We start from the raw sequence: 7423 nt of genomic DNA, 5'->3' as shown, positions 1-7423 counted from the left end.
AAAGTATATAGTGATACATGAAATCAACCACCGTGTCGTCACAATAAGCAGAGAAATCCTATCATAATTTTCTTCCGATTTAATTTTCTATCAAAAATATTAAGGGAGTGTAAGTTATGCCAACTACTCCACAAACTTGCATTTAGTTCTAGCGGCTATATCGTTCTCTGAATTATATCGTTGTCCAAGTGGACCTTGGTCCACTTGGCCGAGAAGCCTTGATTTAGTATAATACTATTTAAAAAGTTGAAAACTGTGCAAGTTTTAAGTGTTTAGGGCAATTTTATGCTCTTTTCACCATTAAGATTAGTTTTTTCTTGTTTAATTTTAAAGCTATATTTTTGGCAAATCGTCTAGTATGCAAGAAATCTTTATAGTCTTATACAAAGGTTTTTCATCCAACAAAGCGACAAGAAAATACATTCACTTAACAGACAGTAATAACAGCCTCAAATCAGACTTTTGATGGCGACATTTTCCGTTTACTTCATTATTTAATAGGACACGCCCTTTATCTCCTTGTGACAATTGAAAAATAAACAATATTCAATTTTACAAACTTAAAGATTTTATTAATCCGTCTATCGTGGTTCCAGCGTATAACGTTTCCATAATGGAGAAGATAGAAGGAAACACATCTCTAGTGATTCGGGGTATAAGTGCCCTGGAGGGAGTGTGAGAACACGAGGTATCATTAACGTAGAGCAATTTCTCGTTGGAACACTAACATGATTAGGAAACTGTGTTTAATTTTGGAAACACTCATTAAATGTGACTGATTATTGATCACGAAATGTTCATGGCAAATATGTTACACATTAACGACCAGGAACTTTTCTCTGGGGGGGGGGGGTGGAATGAGTAGGCGTTAAATCTCTAGTTAGCAATTTTAGTTACAAACTCGCCCAAAGCAAACCGCCTCCCTTATTGGTGAAGTTTAACGGGAGTAGCACACCATGGCGAACAAGGAACAGAAGTCACTGTTGTGATCGACGTATCTCGTCAATTATATTTTTATTCCTTCTAAAATATCTCATCTTAAGAAATCAAAATGATGCATTGTTAGATTAAAATCAAGTAATAGCGTTTAATTTCATCCCTCTAAGATGGTGTAAGATTATTTCATTTAACAATGCGTCCGAAATAGAATTTCTTTCTATTGGAAATCAATGAATCCAACATCCAAAATCATAGCATTAAATGTACAGTAGGATTCACCGTTAATAACTTGCCTCTACAGCCGAACAATTGCAGTAATACCTTTCAAGTATTCATTCTTGAGAGAATTAATTTTAGAATGGAGCATTCTTATCTGAATTCATTTCTATTGCGTGAACTTTTCAAACCAAGTCTGCTTTTGTCTATTATTCTCGCCTTCTTGACATGATTCAGATCTTAGCAGCACCATCGATCGATTCTATGTATACTTACTAGCTTATATCGATAAAGATTTGCATCTTCGTTCTATCACAGAAAGAACAAAGAAAATTACAACCGATACGGACTGATCAAAAGTTAGAAAAATTTTACTCTAGCATCGTACTAGAACCCACATAAAATATGGAAGCAAGCGGTAAGTACCCCTAGTTGGTTGCAGTTGCCTAGAACGTTAGGAACAGCACTTTCCACATCAAACTACATAAAAGTTAATGTTTCCTTCCTTAGTAGAACTACAATTAAAGTTCTTTAAAATAAGAATGGGTGTTTGTCTAAACCTTTTCATATCGTGTAAGTTTTCTATAAATATTATTATTATTTTTAAGAAAAAATTATAATATTAACAAAAGCTAAATTCTGTATATAAATTGTTTTGCATTTCTATATGAAGTGTATTCTGTAGTACAAATATTTTATTTCACGAATTTTAGAAAATTAATCACTCATTTTAGTTAATCGTGGTATTGTTTGAAAGCAGTATTTTTTGTTGTGTTAATTTAATTTCACAGAATTGTAACGGACTATTGCTGGAGGCAGATGGTATATTCCCCTTTCAATGGCAGCCATTATTTTGGCTTTTGGAACTTGCCTGGGAGTAACGGCAATGATATCTAGAGTTCTTAATAAATATCAGCTACGCATCGTATTTAAGCCATATGTGAAATTGGCAACTCTCATCCATTCAACTAATGACAAACTTTCTTCTTTGTCACATCCAGTTGTTTATGAAGTGCCCTGATATTGTGACATAGCTTACTATGGATAGACAGGAAGAACTATTGACATTCAGCTTGGTGAACATAAAAAATACATCCGCCACTATCGTTATGGGAAGTCAGGTCTAGAAGATAATGCCTTACCAAAAAACTGGGAGACAGCCATTTTAAGATGTAATTAATACTTATTTTCTTTTTTTTTCCCACCAACAGATGAAGCCAATTAGGATTTTAGTTCCACGTGTTGCCGTTACAATTTTTTAAACTGGTCCTACTTAACTTTGTTTCGTGTACTGTGACAAACAGTTTTGTCAACTGTTTTGTGCTCTGAAGATGCTGAATATATCAGCGAAATATCAACAAATAAGTTAACAAATATTAATTATTTTATTTTAATTCTATGTTTGTAATCATTACCTTGAAAATAAGTTAAAACGTACAGCCAACACATAAGCCTTTCCACACGTTGGAGTATTTGAATACTTTTGTTGGTAATAAATCTTTAAAATAATGCTTTCATAGCATGTTTATAATGAAAAGGTATGTATGTTACACTAGACAGTTTGTCATTTTTAAATTGTTTGAAACTTTACATTTATATATAATTCACTTTATTATTATACTTAGCAAATAATTTTAGTATATAAATTGCAGAACTTTGTTTATATTTAAAAAATTATCGGTTTAGTATCCTTCAATACTGTTCTATAACGTTTCTATAATTTTATCATTGAAGTATCCTTCAATGATAAAATTATAGAAACGTTATAGAACAGTTTGATAAGTGGTTGCTGAAGAATTTTGGAAACAAAAATAAAATTATATATAAAAATATGTTTGTTACTTTAAAAAATTATATTTTATAATATTTAATTCCAATATTATTTGATAGAAATAAGTTTTTTACGATTATTACAACACACCATAATATTTCTTTCTTATATTTATTTGATAATTTAAATGTAGAAGTGGAAATCAAATCAGATTACATTGGTAGGGTGGCGGTGATTGATTCATTCAATCCAATACCCTTGGAGGGTAATGGATGGCAATGCTGTAGCCAATGAAGTTCTAACTGAGGCTATTGCTGTGACTCTCCTGCCATGATCAGAGCTTTAATAGCTCAATAATACCTTATCCCTACACTGTCCTCTACAGATAACGGGGAAGATGAAAAGCATTCTTGCTTCGCCCCTTTAAGCCAGTCCTTATAAGGATAAGGAAATCAAATCAAAGCCGGCTTTAAAGAGTGAAGTTAATCGGCCCTGCGATGCGGTGATTAATACCCTTGGAGGGTAATGGATGGCAATGCTGTAACCAATGAAGTTCTAACTGAGGCTCGGCTATTGTTGTTACCTTCTTGCCATAATCAGAGCTTTAATAGCGCAATAACACCTTATCCCTACACTGTCCTTTACAGATAACGGGGAAAATGAAAAGCATTCTTGCTTCGCCCCTTTAAGCCAGTCCTTATAAGGAATCAAAGCCTTATCATTAGAATATTTTTTTTTTGTTTTTTGTGGGTTTCGAGATATCCAACTTCATCTTTGGAAAAAAGGAACGGCAGCTCCGAAAGAAAAAAACAAATAGGAATGAACAAGCGACGCTTATTACTATAATTACATTGTTTAGATTTCAACTGGGAGAAAAAAGCGCCAAAAATGATTCGAAGTGTATCCTTAATCTCATTTTACGTTTTTTTTTTTTTTTTTGGGTAAACAACTTAATTCCAAATCCAAGAACATACTTATAGCGAAATACTGTCGCTCTTTCCAAATTGTCTAGCTTGTTTCAGATATCTTCAGTTCCAGGTAATCCACTTAATTTATAGAAGATTCTCTTTATATCCATCAGGGACTCATATGATGCTTAGAAACGCGAAGGCACATTTTGGAGAAAGGAATTTTTTTTATACCAACATCTGGTAACAGGATAAATGTAAGACTGTATGGGATTAAAGAGCTTTGTCGTTTTAAATTTCTTATGCTACGGTCCTGTGTCTGCCTGATTTTCTATAATAATTCTTCATTATTGCTTTTAGCAACAGAATCCCTTATAGAAATCCCTTTTGTCTCTGGTGACTTACTTCAGTAATTCCTACCAACAAAGCTGCTGTTGTCTTCTTCAAAACGCATTAAGAAACTTTTTAAAATCGACTTTACTTTTTGTACAAATAAAGTGTAGTGTTTTGGAGCTATTAGAATTAAAATGAAATGAACTAAAAGTGTACGTAATTAGTACAAAAAAAAAACTATACTTTAACATTCATTCTCATATTATCTCTTTATCATTAAATATTGTTATAACTTAGATAAGATACGCTAACATAACCTAAAAACCTTTGCTTAAAATCCTTTAACAAATTCAGATTTGTCCTAGTGAATATTTGAGCACAATGCGATCTGAACACATCGCTTAATATACGAGTTTCAATTCACACTCTATAAGAGTATTTACTTCTCTGACACAAGATGGCGCTCAATCCATTTTACCGTGATAGTTAAAAATAAAGTCATGTTTGAATCATTATTATAAATAATTTCTAAAAAGCATTATTATTATTATTATTATTATTATTATTATTATTATTATTATTATTATTATTATTATTATTATTATTATTATTATTATTTATTTATTTATTTATTTATTTATTTATTTAGTGAGAAATATGCTTGATATAAAATTAGATGTTTGCTCTTTTATAGGAATTTCAATACCAGATATAATTATAAGATTCCTTTCCTTTGTATGTTTTGGATTTCCTGATTGAAGTTAATTACGATTACATAGCGGATGAATTTTATCGCACGGTGTGATACAACCTCGCATCTTATTAAAGGCCTGAAGTGTCTTTAAATATTTTTATTTTAAAAAATAAAAATATTTAAAATAAATATATTTAATAATTAAAAATATTCTTTTAATATTTTTATTTTAAAAAATAAAAATATTTAAAGAATGAATAAAATTTAAAAATGAGGAAAATCCTAGCCCAACTATGATATAAATGATAGTATATAGATGAAAATTTATTAAAACACTAATACTGTGACAAAAAAAAAATCGAATTACAGTACACTGCATATTATTATTATTATTATTATTATTATTATTATTATTATTATTATTATTATTATTTTATGAAAGGAAATGAAGTCGAATTTATATGAAAAATAAATAAATTTCTTTCCTTCCGTTTTCTGTCTGGAAAAAAAATTTTTTTTTTTCTCCGACCGAATTGTTGATGGAAAAACAGATCTCAGATTACAATTGTAATTGTAAATTCTTTGTAAAATTGTAATTCTTTGGTGATACAATTTAAGAAGTTTAATATTCATTTTTCAACTCTGCGTCTTTGAAAATTATCTGTAGTTATGACCGAAACAAAATATAAAATTTTGCCATTTGGTGGTGACTCAAAAACACATCCGATAACCATCAAACCGGAAGACAATATAAAGCTCACGAAGAACCGCCATGAAAATTATCCACTTATGCGCATAATCCAGTCTAATCACCAACTGGCTTTCATCTATCCACCTGTCAGAAATTAGCGTTTTCACTTCTGTTCCTTCATTAGCTGACAAACATTTCAAGTCGTTACGGTCTGGCAAGGGACGTTACATCCCTGTCACCCGTAAAGGGACGAGCCACGCTTAATAATTACACCACTTATACACCAGCTGCTCTGGTAATTTGAATTTCAAGCTGTAGTCTGGATGAATATTAATTACAGCCACCATTATCAGATTACTGTTGTCTGGAAACCATAACCCGAAGTAGGTAATTTTGTTTCAATGAACTTCTTGAATTCAAGCAGTTTTTATTATGTGATTATCATATACCTAATAAATGTTAGCAACAATATGAATTTTTATTAACAACTCCCTTGAAGATTAACTACAACGGTCATTGCCTTTCTAAACAGTCGACTGGTTATCCATCCACTTTTGGATATCGGCCTCTTCCCTTTAACTTTCCATTTCTTTCTGTCTTTAGCCAATGTCCACCATCTGATGTCAATCCTTGGTAGCTATTTACTACCCAATATTAAATAATCTAAATTATACACTTATGAGGCAAAACATTATCACCTATCTAGTATCACGTTGGGCTTCCTTTTGCCGAAATAACCACTTTCACCCGTGTTGGCCTTGACTACAATGGACTACCGAAGATGTCCTGAGGTACTCTGAACCAAATGGACACAATAGCATCCTGGAAGTCATCGACTGAGCGAGGCACTGGGGTCAATCGGAGGATTCTGTGTTCCACATGACCCTAGAAATGTTTGCTGAGATTCATATCATGAGAATTAGACAGCCAGGAGAGCACATGGAATGCTTGGATGCTATTCGAATCATACTTGCACAATACGCGCTTTGTGTCAAGGGGCATTGTCTTGCTGGAACAGTCCAAATCCCAGGCCCTATTGTTACGTAGGGAAATACTTCATCCGAATTAATCCTGGATAACAGTTAACGGTCAAGGCGCATTCAATAAGGGATGAGAGGACTCTGATATGCATGAGAACAATCCCCATGTCTAGATACCGCCACCACTTTCCGGTCAACAGCGCAGTAAAACTGACCACAAACAAGACTGGATGGTCATAATATTTTGGCTCGTGAGTGTATATAATATATTACTGTATTCGTCTCCTGCTTAGCAACAGCCATTGCTTCTCTTCACTCACTGACTGGCTGCTTCCGAAGAACGTCGCAGTAAATAATTATTAACTCGGAATAAACAAAATCAAAACCATAAATCAATACTCATTTCAGTGTAAATCCAAAAAAATCCAAAAGACTGTTTATTAAGGATGTGTTATCACAAACAACAACACGAAACCAAATCATACTCAAAGGACACCAGAACCAAGGATGTTTTGCAAAGAGACAGAAAGACAGACAACAGAGAGAGAGAGAGAGAGAGAGAGAGAGAGGTTCAATGTCATTTGAAATTATGATATTCCTGCATAATGCATTGCTATTGCAATCAAAGCATTACATTTAATAAAATAAACGTCTTTAATTCTATATTTAACACTTATGTTATCTATGGAATTAATTATAATTATAATTTAATTATGTACTTCATTGTTCTAAATAAGAAGTAATAGTTTTAATTAACATAATTGCATCATTCTGATGTATCACAATATTGAAACGAAAAGCTGCAAAATTTTCTTATCACTGCAAAAAAGAATAAAATAAAAATAAAATCAATAAAATAAAATAAAAATGGTTTATTTCTTTTGTTTGCTC

The sequence above is a fragment of the Typopeltis vanoorti genome, chromosome 19, assembly GCF_054136105.1.
Source record: "Typopeltis vanoorti isolate ZY-2024b chromosome 19, IOZ_Tvanoo_1.0, whole genome shotgun sequence".
Lineage (NCBI taxonomy): Eukaryota > Metazoa > Arthropoda > Arachnida > Uropygi > Thelyphonidae > Typopeltis > Typopeltis vanoorti.
Note: the sequence above shows the minus strand (reverse complement) of the source record.